The sequence below is a fragment of the Talpa occidentalis genome, unplaced genomic scaffold, assembly GCF_014898055.3.
Source record: "Talpa occidentalis isolate TD23 unplaced genomic scaffold, MPIMG_talOcc4v2.1 talOcc4.8, whole genome shotgun sequence".
Classification (NCBI taxonomy): domain Eukaryota; kingdom Metazoa; phylum Chordata; class Mammalia; order Eulipotyphla; family Talpidae; genus Talpa; species Talpa occidentalis.
In genome coordinates, this window is record NW_023605194.1 from 114,542,150 (window position 1) to 114,559,514 (window position 17,365).

Consider the following 17,365-nt stretch of genomic DNA (forward strand, 5'->3'; position numbering starts at 1 on the left):
ATTAATATAGCACAACTGTCATAACCCAAGAAGGGCCACTTTTTGTTAGTCTTTCAAACTAGCTGCAGTCCTTATTCATCTTCTTCTGTTAGTGTAAATGGTTAAAAAAAATTTTCAGTAGTCTACAGAGTTCAAAATAATACTTTCTACTCTGATTTTAAAATTTGAGATTGTGACAAGGGTAGGGAACATTATGTTTGCTTCCTCACCATGTAAATCTCCAGCCACACGTACTAAGTAGCCTAGGCTCTAACTTTCAGAGTTAAAAGTATCAACTTTTTTTTTTTTTTTTGGCACACACTGTATGTGTTGGTCTTTTCACAACTGTTCATCACTCTCTGCAATCGGTTGCATGACACAGCACTGGAGTGAGCTGATCTTCAAACTGAACCAAGGCCTCTGTTTATGAACATGGATAATAAAAGTTACAGTGTTGAATAGCTTTGGAGGTGGGGCCAGACATCTTACAGGATCACTCAGCGTCAGACACCGGGAATCAGTAAGATCACTAAGCACTAAATAAATGACAGAGTTTTAAGAAGAAAGAAGAAAAGAAGGACACAGGCAAAGGGAAATAGGAAAGGGAAGGGAAAAATGAATGGAGTTTGGGAGAAGCCCATAAAAAGCCTCCCATAGACTTGGATATCACAGCTCAGTCTTCCTTACAAAGATTGTGGTGAACATTATAAAAGAATCTATTGGAATACAAAATCCAGAATTTTTTTTTTTTAGGAAATGTTCAGCATTTTTAATTTATTTTATTTTTTAAAGATTTTATTATTTATGCACCAAAAGAGCTGGGGTATAGGCCAGAGATGCAGGGGGTGAGAGGATTCACCAAAGACAGAGTGGGGAACAGAACAGGCAGACTGAAGAAATACACATGCTGAGGGAAGTAGCGGGCGGGACAGGAGAGGTCTGCTTTGCCCTGTGGGACCCTCGCCGGCCAGCCGGGATCAAAACCCATGCTGCAGAGGCTGAAGACAGCTTCAATTCCTTAAAACGTGATAATACATCCCTTTCTGCAATTTAACTATCCTCAGGGGGATAGATGTTTCCACTGGATTTTTTTCATTTCTATTAAATTTTCTTTAAATTGACTTTCTTGGCCAAATGAAGCTTTAAATAATTTCATCAAACATCTGTGGATGGGAACAGTAAACAGAGTTGAGATGATGTTGACTGCAATTTTGCCCACCCCCTTCCCTCTCTCCCTTTGCCCTTTTTGTTTCTCTCTCTCTTTTTTATCAACATAAACATTCAAAGTTGATTTTTTCTTTTCAATGTGACTGTAAAAAGTAGCAGCCTTTGAGTTTCTACCAGCATAGTTTTAATTAGTGACTGTATATAGCTGAGTGTAGAACTCAGCAATTTGTTGCTGAACATACTTTAATGTGATAAATTCAAATATTTCCAAAAGATTTTGGTTGATAATGTTTTCTACATTCAGTAAACATTTGAATTTGAATGTGAATCTTCTTTATTTTATTTTTTCTATAAAAGTCATGATTTTAAGCATTGCCAAACATAAAACAGAATAAAGTGAATTCTAAGAGAAGAATTAAAAGCAAAACAAAACAAAAATACAATCCAAACACCTTCCCAGTGTCTCTCATCAATTGTGCACGGTACTGAAATAATTTTCTATTCCTGTCACATCCAGTTGCCGGATTTACTAGAAGTGGACCTTGTTCCAGTTAAATGAAGTAAGATTACACTGAAAGCTGCTGATCTTTTTTCAGAAGAATTGTTCAATCCTTGAGAGAAATTGCTTAGTGTAATAGAATTTTAGCAGAAATGAATCTTGCTAGCTAGGAAAAATTCCTATAAAAATTCGTATACAGAGATTTGAGATGCCAACCGTGCAATTTTGATCATGTTTTATGAAATTAGGACCTAGGAAGAAAAAATACATTGGAGGAACTTTTGTTATTTTTTAACAGAAACTTAAACCCCTGTGAATTGCTTCATCTCATTTTGCTCTTGGAGAGCTCTCAGAAGATAGTTATTACCAACAACAGAAATGGACTTCACTGCATGTCTCTCCTCATAACACCTCTCCAGTTCCCTGGTGAATCCAAGGAAAAGCAGACACTCGAGCCAGCCTTTTTTTTTGGTGAAAGTATTACCCTAAGAGAATGAATTAAATTCAAAAATTAATGTTTGATTGGAAGCATTCAGATTGATCAAGACCTACCCAGAATATCTAATGGGATCAATCACAAACATAAAAGTCACTCTGCTTCATCTATAATTTAGGAATTTATTCTGTAACTAAGTCAAGTAATTATATTCAGGTGGAAATGATGTAGGCATGAAAAGTCTAAGGGATCAAAGCAGCACTGACCATAAATTGAGGACAGGCGTAAGCACACACCAAAGGCAACAGAAATATTACGACGAAAATAACAAGAAACTGAAGGTCATGCACACGGTTTCTACTTTTAAAAGAACAGAATGCTTTTTATGTGTAATTACCTTAGTCTTTCAGACTCTTATAACAAAAATACTATAGACTTGGGGCTTACAAACCACAAGGAATTTATTTCTTCCAGTTCTGGAGTCTGAAATTCTGAGTCAGGGTGCTGGCATGCTCAGGTGAGGGGCCTGTGGGTGCTTTTGAACTTCTTATAGAAGCACATAATGGGAAGGGCTAGGGAGCACTGAGGCAATCTCCTTTGCAAGGGCACTAACCCCATCCATGGAGGCTCCATCCTCATGGCCCATCCACCTCCCCAGGCCCAGCTCCTAATGTCAGGGCTTGAACACTAGGATATCCACAGATGAACGGGGGGAGACACATTCCCACCACACCAAGAACAGTGAGGCAAAGGAGTCACACAAACACATTATAATATTTGTGTGTGTGTGTGTTAAATGTAAATGCAACCTAATCATCTCTCCAAATTCTGCCTTTGCTTCTTGCTACTAAATACGTCAATTAAGCAAAATCAAATCAAGAAACCCAATTTGTAATTTTCTTAAATTGAAGGTTTTACAAACCAACAACATATTGCCGAAGATAAAAGTAGATCCCAAGTTCTATGGCACTGGAAACGTGTCCTTCACTCACATTCCTTCTGTTGAACACCACTGTTTAGCACATGCCCTGTGATGGCAACTGATTACTTCTCTAGCCCTTGATTGGAATTTGGTACAATATTTGTAGACTAACTCAAAATACATTATCTAGCAATATTATATTCTAGGATTACCATTCTTTATCCTTTATCTAATTTATTCTTTATCCATTTATTTCTAAAATTTTAAAACTATGCAGTAGTAAAAAAGACATCTAAGTGCTTGAAGAGGCAGCAAGGTGTCCCTGAAATAATAAGCTTTGGATAAGACAATTTAGTGCTTTTACTTCATAATTTGTTTTTGAAAAAAAATTACCTCTTGATGTATTAATTTGCTTTTCTGTAAATCAAGAAAAGTATTCACCACCACCTCTTCTGTTGTTGTGAGATATAATTAATTCTAATCAACACTATCTGTGTTGCAGTGCTTGTCTCAAGATTGACCATATATTAATACTCAAGAAATATTAACTTCCATGATCAATGAGTGTTAGCTGACACATCCGTGCATAGGGAAAAGCACTTGTGCACGCCAGACGCAGAAAAATCTCTCTACTGTTCTCTATGCAGCAAAATAATCTCATGTTCCATTAGTATGAACAACTTGCTTTTCATCAGTAGGCTATCTAGAGTAATCCTAATTTACAGCAGAGGATAAATATGATACCTATAGTTATACAGAGGATTATAAATGTAAGGCTTTCACTTTCAGCTGAGCGTCTAGACTAAGCCAAAGGGAGTGTTGGTCATCTTCTACCCAGGGAAGAAGAGTGTGAGGCAGAGAGAAGAGAGCTAAATGTGAGAAAACTTTGTTTTTTATTTTCGTTTTCTTACATTTCTCACGTTGTTCATTTTGTACAATATTTGATTTCTCCCCTCAGATGCAGTCCCTGCAATTTTCCCACCACCACGGCACCAAACATCCATGAACCACCACCAGTCTCCCGTTAATTCTTCTCCCATTTTGACCCCTGTCCCACCCCCTGCCCTGGTCCTGCTCGATGCCTTGCATCTGTGGCTAGCCTGCAAGTTGTGTCTTTTCTTGACCCTTTGTCTGGTTTTCCTATATTCCGCCTGTAAGCAAAACCATCCCATATTTTTCATTTTCTTCTGTCTAGTTTGCTTAGCATAATTCCCTTCCAGCTCCATCGATGTTGCTGCAAATGGCAAGTTTATCTCTTTTGATTGCTGAGAAGTATTCCATGGTGTGTATATACCACATCTCTTGATCCATCCGTTTGGGGGCATTTAGGTTGTTCCCCTCTCTTAGCTGTTGTAAATAGTGCTGCAATAAACAGGAGTACAGGTTTCCTTTAAAATTAATGTTTTTTGTGTCCTTAGAGTAGACCCTTGGAGTAGAATCACTCGATCATATGGTAGATTCATTTCAAATTGGGCTTTTTTGTGCTCTGTGTTGCACTCTCCCACCCTTATCCCTGAGATGAGAGATGGGGCTGATATGGCTGTCCCTCTCTCCAATTAGAGAGAGAGGTCCTTAAACTGTGAAAAAAAAAATGAGTTTGACAATGTCTGCTGGGACTCTCTCAAGGAGCAGGAGTGGGGCCACACAGGTAGGAGGCAAGAAGTAGCAGCTGCCTGGGAAAGCAGGTTTGCCCCAAGCTGCCACTACAGAAAAAACGTGTGAGTAGACATCGCCCAGTGGGTTTGCTGAGGAAGGAGAGTGACAAAAGGACTGTAATTGATCTTATCAAAGGGAACCAGTAAAATGGTGAAAAGATACCTTGGGTCAAAGAACTGGTCAGATTATCAGATGCCCAAGCCAGGAATTTCTTGCATTCATCACAACAGAATTGTGGACCGGTCATCCCCTCTCCAAGGATCACACACAAGCTGTCTAGGAGCAGAATTGCTTCATTTTGCTGTAGTTATGTTCTTTAGTTTATGTAGACAAAGTCTTTGTACTTTCTTGAAGCGAAGAGGAATTTGTCTATCTGGCATCAATGGTAAGATTTATTTTTTAGCATTAGGTTGCCCAAATATCTCTACTTAAGATTATAAGAATGCTAACTTTTTTATTTGTGGGCATAGATACCTTGGAAATCCAGGTATTGCTAATGCTGGGGCACCACAGCAATCTCAGAGCAGCCAGTACGTTCTGACCCTTCATTGCTCCCTTTCTCTTGTATGCTTCTCCTTGGGGAAAGCCAATCCCTGAACTCACACACTAGGGAAGGGCAGCAGAGACCAGAGGATTAAATAGAGAAGAAATCAGCAACTTATTCTTCCTTTTCACCTGCTCCATTGGTTGATAATCCATATTTCTGTTTCTATAGGTACTGTGGTTGGAACATAGCGTTCAAGTGAAGAGAAAGCTATTGTTCTAAGAAGTTATATCTTATGATGTGGCTTCTCTCTCCATTTGAATTGTAGAAAGTGTAGACACAAGCGGGTGTGACAAGGCTCACACACCTGAAGAGGCGTCTGTCTTCACAATTTTGATGACTCCACAGATAACAAATGGTGTTTTGAGAAATATTTATATTGAAATCTGTTCATTTTTTTCTATTTGACTATTTGTTATTAGAAAGAGTTCACAGCAAAGGAGAATTAGACCATATCCTGCAATTTATTAAAGTATTGAAGCATAAGAGTAGAATAAAGATTACTGGGTACAAAAGCTATATACCATCTTGTCATTTTTTTTCAGCCAATGATAACTTGCTTATATTCATTCAGACATAAGCCATGTAAACAGATGTTTTACACGGAAAAGGAAACCCTGAATTGTTGAATTGTTCTGGTGTGACTGGGCTCCAGCAGACACTTGAGGGTTTAAGACGGAATGCTAGGACCAACAAATCCAGACACTCTTTGAGCTCAACTAAATCCAACAGAAACATTCAGCTTTATGCTTTTACCCTTGAGACAGCTTGAATTCAATAGCTATTTGCAGAGTTATGTGAGGTGAGACAAAAATGAATGTACCATGTAAAACAGTGCTTCAAATAACATATTGGTTTCAAGACATTTATTCCAAATTTTAGAAGGCTTTATTTCTTTCCTCTGTGTTGGTTTAGCTTGTTAAAAGAATATTGCCCTCTAAAAAAAAAAAAAGGAACTTTGTTCTCCTTAAGGATAACATAAACATAGTTACCTTATACTGTCACATTCTTCTGAGACTAATACTGAATAAAAGAGGACATTGTGTGGATGGCTGGCAATTCTTTCTCTCCTCGATCCCCCTAAAACTGTGCAATTATCTGAGGTGTTGCCATAAATCCAGTATTTACCACATACATTCCTTAGAGGGTGAGGTAATAACATATGTCAGGGGGAAGAAAAAAAGTCCCAATTTTTTCTGAGACATTTTTTTTTCCCACTAGTGACTTTATACTTGGAGAAACATGAAGGTAAGCAGGATGCAGTCCAATGCATGAAAGCAAAACTGCTTGAAGCAATGCATGTATTAATTGGAGTAACCACTTGTCTTAACGTTAAATGTAAAATGTCTGGTGACATGATTCCCTTAGGTAACGACAGTCTGGGTATGTTATTATTATTATTTTTTTCTCATGGTTTCTAATATAAAATGCAAACATTTTCTATCCATACTACCTGAGCGATAAACATTTGGACCTTCCAATATTGCTATGGCACAAGTCTGGCTTATTTAAAAATTATTTTCATTAGGAAATTGTAGGGCAGATGGAACTTGGTAAAAAAACATCCTTAGAAAGTTACCAGCAAGGATTATGCTCATTTTTCAGTTGTTTGTTTTCAGTTTTTGTTTACACACACAGACACACACACACAAATATTGGCAATTCTTGAACTTTCTGAAAGGCAATCAATCCTCAAGATTTAAAAGCAGGTCAAGTCCACCAGACTGTCCTAGTGCCCCTGCGAGGGGGTAACCAGGCATGAAACTTCAGAGAAATATGTTCATCTTCCAAAGCTCTCAGGTCTGCCACAAGATACAACCATTTGTTCGTTTTAACAAATTCTTATTAAAATTAGCAGCCTGTGTGAATAGGGTGAAGAACACAATAGGAACCATCTCTGCTCTCCTGCAGTTTACAATCTAGTAGGTGAAAAAAAATGCTGGATCTGGAAAAAACACAGTGTGTATCCAGCATGGACTACATGTGTGTTTTTGCAATAATCTGCAGGCATATGCAGGTGTGAATCTCGAATGGCTTCACGGACTTGGGATTTATCTTCTCACATTAAAGAAGTTCTGTGGCGGCGGCGTAATTACAGAGACGGTGACCCCAACGCATCCTAGCTTAAGTGTCCCTTGTCCAAGGGGGAGAGAGGTGAATAGTACACTTTTGCCTCTTGAGTTGGTGGGGTCCAGCCTTGGCAAGCGTGACTTCCATGACCACGTTCAAAAGGAAATCACGTCTCAGCCTCCTCCCTTGGGGTACTTGATCCTGGGAAGCAGTCTTTAACCTGTAGAGACACACAAGAGTGGTCCAGCCTCAATCACTGTCGGGAAATCTCGATCCACAGTAAGCATCATTGCAAAGATGATTCCTGAATCAGTCTTCAAAACTCTCTGCTCAGTGCCTGGTAAGCCTGGCCAAGCCACAGCTGTGAGTGAATTACAACTAGTGTTGTCTAAGCCATTAAGTTGGGATTATTTGAGCAGAATTAGTATCTACGAGTGTGATGATAGCAAAAATTAAAAATCTATCCATCTATCTATTTATCTATCTACCTTCCTACCTACCTACCTACTTTCCTATCTGTCCTCTTTCTAAGATCTATCAACCACCTACCAAAATCCCTTTGGGAATGAGTCAGAAGTGAGCAAAAGATACCTTGAAAAATCTTGAGCATGAAGAAAGGCCAGCGAGAGAGAAACTGCAATGGAAGCTCATGCCCTCAACGAGGCTGTCACTGGAGAGTTAAGGAACGTAAGAAAAATATTATTGTCAGCTGGAGGAGAAGGGGTACTTGCTATGTTCATCAAAAGTTTAGAAACTCTTCACCTGCCGAGGAAAAGGTGCAGGTTCATGGATTGCACTCGACCAGCCAAAGAGCTGAACATTCTGCTTATCTCCTTCAAGGAGATGATAGGACCAGGATAAAGAACGAGCCGTCAGGTAAAAGAGAACCAGGACTTGCTGTGCTTAATAAATGAAATCATTTCTCACTTCTGCCTGTTTAGATGGAAAAAAAAAATAATAACAAAATTAAGAAACGATTCTGAGCAAGTATCATGCAGAGACAGCCAGAAAAGCAGCAGCAGCCCGGAGCAGCTGCTGTTCGTCGTGGCCATCTTCAGTGTGTTTCCTTCACGCTCGGGCTGGCGAGCTGGCTCTGCATTTCTGGGGGCGCAGGCCCGACCTTGCGAGTAGGAGAGCAAAGGGCGTGGGGCAAAGGCTCATACGTTATTTAGGTTTTCTGCTTGCACTTCAAAATTAGTAAAATGAGGTTAATGAGGAAAGCTACCTCATAGATTTCTTGTAGGCATAAAATATGTCAATAAGTAGAAAGCATTTTTATCCTGCCACGAACATAATGAGGCCTATAAAAGTTTTAAAAGAGGGAGAAAAAAAGCCTACTGAAGCTGTTCTGATAGAAGAACAATAGCTTTTATGAAAGCCTCCGATGGAGAACTCCTCTCGTTTCTTTTCTGAAACTGGCATGTATTTTTAGCAGGTGAAATCCCATATTAAATTGTCCGTAGTAGTAAGTACAAAGAAAAAATGCACACTATACAGACGACAAGCTCAGGTCCTGAAAAAGCTGTAAAGTCTCCCTCCTGGGGCTGCGGGACCCTGTCTGAGGACCTATGGCATTTCCAGCAAGGCAGAAATGTTTGGCAAGAATGCACCATGTAGGCTCGGGACACAGATTTTTGATACCAATGAGATATTTTTGGATAATATTGGGGGATGTACACTGGGAGAATCATGACTTTGAAGACCAAAGAAATCACCTTTTGAGCAACTTTATCATTTAAACCATGATGTACACACAAACACATTTTTTCATTTACATATATTTGCAATTTACAATTTCTTTATGTTAGCTACACAGCGGAGTCATATTTTGATTGCCTTATGGCCTTTCATTAATATTCTTTATGCTATGAAGCAACAGGTCTCCTAACATTTTGTCTAGATGAAAATATATATTATTATCGTTGTTAAATCATAGATGCAATAGCATAGAGTTCTTACGTGGCTTTAGGACATTTACAGAAATAGTTGATGGCAAGATCTAATTTTTTACAGGTGTCTGAGCATTGTTGATTTTTATTCATGTTTTTCTCTCTAAATTTTGTGTATTCTCATTTACCTTTCTTATGATGTTAGCTTTGCTGTTGAATCCTTAGTAAATCTCTGTTATTCAGTTTTAAGCTGTAGATTTCTCTCTCTCTCTCTCTCTTTTATTTCTTTTTATTGAGGTAACAGAGATTGACAACCAACCCTGTCTGTAGCTTACAGCTCAAGTCTGGCACCTCTTCAGATGGATGTGGCCACACCCACCAAAAAGCCCTCAGAGCCCCCCTCCTCGGGCCAGGGGACCCCCGCCCCACCCCTCTTTCTACACTTGCCTTCTTGTAGCCACAAGTCTAGGTCCCGGTGGGAGGGTTTGTTACTGGTTTAGTTTCTCCCGTCCCTTTATTTTGTTCCTTCATTTTCCGCAGATGGGTGAAATCACCTGGTATTTGTCTTTCTCCTTTTGACTTATTTTGTCTAACTCTGTGGGGTTTTTGTTCATTAATCTCATACTCGCCTTTAATGTTTTGTATAGTTTCCTGTGATATGGGCGCATGTGTGTAAGGTTACTAGGCTGTCTTTACTGGCGAGACACAATGTCAACCGCAGCTGAGTCGGCTGCTAACTGCTTCCCTAAAGTTACCTCTGCCTTGTGTCTTCACCTGACCATTGCTCGTTAGTTGGCAGTCGGGCATTTTGCAACATACCATTTTTTGACTATAGATTCCATTGTCTTCTGCCAAGAACTATTTCCTTGTTAATTCAAGTAGATGTTTAGAGGAATTTAGATGCTCGCCCACTGTGGTCAGGAATGGGACCTCAGCTCCAGGGTCGGTATCCTGGCAGCTGGTTTATCAGTTGGGCCCTGTGGTCGCCAGCGTTTGTGTGGGTCACAGATCCAGTGTGGATTTGGCAGAACTGACACTCCTACTTTAGAGGTTTCTCTTTCTGTACTTCTTTATCTGTGGTTCCCCTGTACATTTCTTTTTTTTTAATTATTGTTATTATTTATTTATTTATTTATTTATGCACACAAGAGCTGGGGTACAGGCCAGAGGTGTGGGGGTAAGAGGATTCACCAGACACAGAGCGGGGAACAGAACAGGCAAACTGACTGAAATCTACTGCGGAGCAGCGGGGAGACAGGGAAGGTCTGCTGCACCATGTGGGTTGCTCACTGGCCGGCCCGGGATCGAACTCATGCTGCAGAGGCTGCAGATTGCTTCACAGTGAGGTGCTTAACCCCTTGTGCCACCAGGGAGCCCCCCCCACCCCCACCCCGTACATTTCTAACTGCTCAGCTATCCCAGAGGTCAACCCTCTAGTCCAAGGCAGAGAAGACTTGACTTTCTGACCTCGGTGCTGTTTTCAGAGAAACGAACAACCTCAGTGTAAATGGCTGCAAACTCTCAGTCTCATCTGGCAAGTTAGTCTCTCAAGTGTAGCCCCCTCCCTGCCCTGTAGGATGTCAAGGGTCTACATGGGATGGAAGGGTCAGGCCGAGTATTGGGAAAAGTTTATGGACAAAGTTAGGATTTAAGCCACTCTTTGTGCCTCCCTGAAGCCTGTTGTCTGCCAGCCAAGCTGCGAGGTGGTGGCTCTCCTCCTTCTGCTGAGGAATGAATCAAGCTGAAAGTCACATTTGCATGATTATGCAACAGGGGAGTATTTTTCAATAAACATTTCTCAACTTTTGTCTGACTTGGATTATTTACAATGATTTGGTAGTTTTTATAATTGTTGCTGGTGGGGGGATTTGCTGGCCTCTTCACGCTGCCATTGTGAGAAGTGTCAAGTACACTTTCATTCTAGTTCTAGTTCTTTTGAAGCTACACCATCCTTGCTACCCGTGCTTGTTCCCGTAAGTAAGATGACCCCATCATCTCCCTGGTGTAGCTGGTGCTGCACGGCCCTCCCGCCCAGCACCCTCTCAGGTGAGGATCGAGGGCTTCACTTTGAAGGGCTTATGAGCTATTTTATGTAGTGAGTCAGCCTCACTGCTGCAGGCCCCACTGTAGCTTTCCCCGCCCTGGTCGTCATGATTTTTCTAACGTTAGATTACTAATTCTCTGATAACCTCTTTTTCCATACTTTTAATTCTTTTATCACCTAAATATTTAAGTGCTTGTAACTTCTTTAAATAATTCTAATATCTCATTACCAAATAAAGAATTCAGAGATTGCAATGGTGCTTTTCCATTTGCCTGGCCAGGCGTCTAGCGAGACGGAAGTTGAAGGGTCACTTAGATGAATGGGCAGGAACTACTGCTCATAGCTGCCTCTCTTTTCGTGTTCTCACTTTGGAAAATGGAACTATCATGCAAGCGTAAATTCCCCCATCTTATTGACCACCTGCCAGTGTAAATGTGAAATTCTGCATAAGACATTGGTGTGAGAGGAGAGAACAAATATATATGAATTTACTCCTTCTGAAACTTTTTGGTTATTGGCTTTATGTATGTTATGACTTACTACTCTCACTTAGTGACCAATAAAATTCTTATCCTGTCATGAAATTGTTTCATATGTTTAAAAAGGTTTGACGCATAAGGGTTTCCCAAGTTTGCTGCTTCAGCACTTAAAGATCTATATTTAGCCTAAATCTAGGAATGGAGGATTGGGGAGGTGTGTGGAGGGGGGTGCGATGGACTCAAGGATTACAGATGTCGCCTAAATCTAGAAAAAGAGGGTGTAGGGAGCAGTGGAGGAGGGAGTTCCATGGACTCAGGGATTTCTGCACATCCCTGTTTCCAAATTTATGACTCAGAAACTTAAAATCTAAGACCATGTTTTACTCTGGCTTTCTTTAGGGATCTGCCTAAGATCTTCCAGGATGGGAGAACAAAAAAAGAGTTCAGCTGGAGGGAGTCAAGACACGGTTTTAGGGCCCCTTTTCTGTTATGTATTCTGCGTCTTTATAAACATGATGGACTCGGACTCTGTCCGGATTCGTGCATCCTGTGCTATCAGAAACGAATAGAAAGAAAGCTCCACTTGTGCTTTTCTTGACCCTCCACACACCGCCACCTCCCCTCAGCTAATGGGACTTTGCCCCCAGAACAACAGGGAAGGGGCGTGGGCATGGGGACTGAGAGAACGGATGTCTTGAGCCACGACACTCTGTGCTGGGCACCGCAGCCCCACCACCGGGCTGGGGCCCTTCTGGATTGACTGTGCCCCATGCATTCATGGCCTGAGACTCCACAGCAACTTTTGTTCCGATCTGAACACCCAGCTCACTGCTCTCCTTCGCTCAGCTGCCATATGGCTTTATGGACACTGGCCTAAAAGGAAGCAGTGGGGGGAAAACCCTAGAAATAAAACAACCAACAGATGAAATTGATTTATTTTCAGCATTAAGAGAGGGGGGTGGAGACCTTTCAGAAACATAAACCCTTGCACTGAGCAGACAAGCAGACTGCCCTCTGACAGCTCTCCTACAGGTTTTCTTTTCTTTTTTTTAAAAAAAAATAACATGTGGCAGAAAATAGAAGACCCATTGTTTTGCTTAACTACTGTATCCAATTTGAATGAAATGGAATTTTCAAGCTTAAGTAAGCAGACTGCCCCTTTGCTAGCCTGCTTCAGTTTCAGTTGGACATAACCCTTCAGAATTTTAAAATATGTATCAAACATGAGTCTTCTGGAAGTTTATCTTACTCTAAAACTCTCACAAATAATTTCTAGGCTGTAAATCACTTGTAGTTCTTTTACTTCAAGCTTCTCAATTTAGACAGTTATAACACGCTTCTAAATTGCTTTAAAAGCCTAGTAGAACATATTTAAAGGGTGGATGTGGAAATGACATTTTTGTCAAGCTGTAAAGATGTGACAGGAATGCTGAATAAAAAAAAAACTAATGAAGGAAATACATGTGAAAAGACAATCAAATCCCTGCACAAATTTGATATATTGAAATATTTTAATTTGAAAAACTAGAATGTCTGAGTTTTAAGGTATTATTCTAAGAGACTACGCCTGTTTCAGTTATGGAAAATTGAGGTTAGTATAATTAAGGACACAAGTATATTGAAGTGAATATTATTTGAGTGATATTTATGACCTTATTTTCTTAGCTTGGTATTCATGTAGCTATCAACAAAACATGTTTTTTTTTTTAAGAGTCACCTGTATTTATATAAGTAACTCTAAGCACTGTGTTATCTAGTTTTAAATTTTGAATTTTTATTTTAAACATAGGTTGAAATATATGGGGTTCAACTGAGTGTTTAGGATCAAGTAGGGTGTTGTTTTTATTTAGTTTATGAGAGACAAAGCAAAATTAGAAAGATGGCCCCTCCCAGGGATTGTGGCATTGCAAGTTCAGGCCGACCCATTTGACTTTGCAAAGTCATTTACTGTCCTCCGACATTTTTTTTTTTTAATCTCATAATTTTTCAAAATTTCTTTAAGGAAGATATTCCTATATTTAAAAGAAATCTTGCTGCAAAGCCTACCATTGAAACAGATAAAATGAGTGCCGCTCTGGAAATTTACATGGCAAGGGAAAGTTGCTCCTAGACACGCTGTATTTATTGTCCCTTTTGTCTTTGGGGGTAACCCCTGCATAAATTTTTATGAGAAACCAGTTGTACAATCTGGAAAAATATAAGTTTAAAATTGAATGATTTCACGAAGTAAGAAATTGAGGATGTAAATTCATCACAGTATCTGCAAGTTGCTAGTTTGGAGGAAGCAGCTCAGGTCTCCCCTGCAAAATGGGGCTGTGGTAAAATGTTTTTCTTACTCTTAACAGGCAGTACACTCTGGGCACCTACACTTTTGCTAGATTTGATGTTTTCCAAGGTGATAGCTAGCATTTAAGAATTTCAAAGGACTAGTTAAGAATACTATGGATACTACCCACAAGTAGACACACTATTAACTAAGATTATGTGACATATTTTAAGTAACATATACTAATGAATATGTAGAAGAGAAATTCATTGAAAAAGAATCTAAAAGCAAATGAAAATGTCTTCTCTGGTTTTGCTGCTTAAGGTTAGATGAATTTTTATTAAGACCAGATGGCATTTGGCACCAGGGTTTAGAATTGTGAAACTGGAGAAAGGATTATACTACCTGAAAAAAAATACAGGGGCGCAGAGAGAGAAAGCCACTGACCTCTAGCAACATAGAAACATGCAACAGGGTCTCAGTTTTGAAAGGCGCAGTTGCTTTCAGCAACCCCTTGAAGCTTCAGAGTCTGCAGGTCCTGCTCTGTGGTTCCCTGGCTGCAGCTGTACTGAGGCGTCTGCCTGGTTCCCTTGAATCATGAAGAATTAGTCTCTTCTTCAGCATGAGTCTGGGAAGCATATGGTGGGGGCAGATGTGCGCATGCGTAATGCCTCCTGTCTGAGCATCCAGACAAAGGCATGTGGTTCCCGCTCACTTGTCCGCCCAGGTTTTGCTCCACACGTTTCCCCTTTGGAGGAAGCAGAGATGGAGCTGCCTTCTCTAAACAACGTGTGTGTGGAGGGTGTGCTGTCAAACTAAATGGCTTGTGTGTGGAGGGTGTGCTGTCAAACTAAATGGCTTGTGTGTGGAGGGTGTGCTGTCAAACTTGATGGTCCCGGCAGGAGAAACATCTTCAAAAAAGAAAAGTTTTAACGTGTATAATGTTGTGAACCTTTAAGTTTTTTTCTGCCTCATTCTCATTGTGTGCAAAGAGATGAAGTAGGGGACCGGCCCCCCAACAACTGACTTTGAACCCTGAAGCCAGGCACATCCTCCCCTTATCTTTGAGAGTTTCTGGAGTTTTGAAAACCCTGCTTCCATTTCTCAGTGTTGTAGAGTTCTTGGTTTATTTATTATAGTATGATTTCATCTGAATGTGATTAAAAATTCAGTTTTATTGGAACTGTTATGACTAACGACTTCCAAATGAAAATCTGCACTTTCCTTCCGAGAAAAAGATTAAAAGGTTTTTAGTAAACTATCTGAGGGTGAATACCTCAGGTTTGAATTTATACTTGATTGCCTGGTAACCATTTTGAAATGTTTAAATGCTATTATTGTTATAACGTTTTCAGAAAATCTTTTTCTGTATCTAAATTCTTGGTTTCATGTCTAGATTTTTATCTCCACCATCGCAAGTTTAAATGGACCTTGTAATGGAGATGATTCTACTGAACAAGACCACTATAAACCTAGTGTTTACCAGAACATTCTATTTTTTATGAATTATGTGAGTGTTGTACCCAAATGTTATCATAGTTAAAAAAAAAACTGCATAAAAAGCACCTAAAGCTTACATAGTTTGCTAAATCAATAAAAAATAAATAAGTAAAGGCATATTTCGTATTTATTTTAGAAAAGAGTTTTGAAGAATGTTGTGTTGAGGCACGTAGGATTGATTGACTTCAAGGCCTCTGCAGCAGTTTTAGTCTAAGATGTTTCTGGCAGCCTTCATGATAAAATTTAAAATATTTTATATTCAGGAAGCAGAGTGTCCACAGGGGTTTAGAGTAATACTTTGTAACTTGAAAAAACAAGTCAGACATTGAGTATCATTTTAGAGCTAGAGATTTATTGTCGGTGATCTAACCCGTTTTAGGCACCCAGTATGGTTTGTATTAACATGAGTGGTATCTGGAAATGATGAAAACAAGGAAGGTATTCTTATTAAAAAAAAAAAAAAAAAGCACGCACTAGGGGATTCATTCTTAATTTCTCATTGCTCTTCTACTGTCTGGGAATATTTGTATTCTAAAAGAGAGAGACATTTGTAGATGAGAATTTAACTTAGAAGAATCACATTTTGTGTCACAATATGCATTATGTCATGTAAATAGGAATATTTGAAAGTGATAGGCACATGTCCTTTCCAGAATCCTCTAGGGGGTATCTTCCACAGTTAGGTTCCAACAGTATGAAAATGTTACATTCAATTAAGATGGACTTTACTATCAGAATTCTTGCTTCCAATTATAGAGCAAAAATAATTAAGCAGATTTAGGTCCTCTTTTCATGAAAACTACTTAATGACTGTGTAAATTTCAACAATTAAACATTTTCTGAATCCAACTTTCCATATTTGTGTCTTAGGGTTAACTTAATATCTACCTATCCAGCTAGTGTGAATATTTGGAATGATTTAATAAATTACAATATACTTTGTATAGAATATATTAGGTGTTCACTAAATGATATAATAGATGTAAAACATTTTCTATTTTTTTGTCTAACTGTAGTATACCAGGCATTGTGCTGTTAAAGGAACTCATTTAATATTCTTAACAATCCTCTGGAGCAGACTCCATAATTAACTTAATTCTACATATCGTGAGTAGAAGGCTGATATAGAGTAACTTGTCCTTGGAGCCATGGTCAATACTAATTATGGAACTGGGCGTATAACTAGGATTCTGACACAAGAGCTCTTAACCACTAGAATAAGTGCTCTCCATTTTGATGTCCATCTGTCTCTGCTAATGATAAATTTGTTTTCATGTCAGCATCATTCTGTTTTGTATAAAAGGGCACATCTCATAAATTTGCACTCGCTCATTATAGATCAGATATGTAACTGTTACTGCTCTACCCCATCACAGGTGTTCAGTTTGCATTTCAGCATCTAATGTGGAATGGGGTGAGCTCTGGTCCCACAATGTTGCATTCTAGACAACTGATCATTTAAATTCCCAAATTTGTGAATTTATCTTTTTTTTTGGGGAAACATAAATTTGGAGATAAAGAAAATTCTGAAATAAAGGAATCGGAAAACTGAATCACTTCACCTTCTGCGAGATGATGGCCTGAATGATGTTTGACAAAGTGGTAAAATATTTTAGTTTACTTCCTTTTGAAGACCTGCAATTTTGAATGGAAATGTCATGATACTTCCTTAAATACTTACATCTGATCACCAGCTACTCTGCTGCAAAGCCCTTGAAAGCTAACCTGGGATATTTTCCATTTTGAATATAGTATTTCTTTTTTTTTTAAAAGATTTATTTATTTATTTATTCATTCATTCATTCATTTATTTATTTATTTATAAAGCACTGGGTACAGTCAGAAGCGCCGGGGAGTGATATAATTCACCAGAGCCAGAGCGGGGAGCAGAACAGGTAGAAGGACCGAAGTACA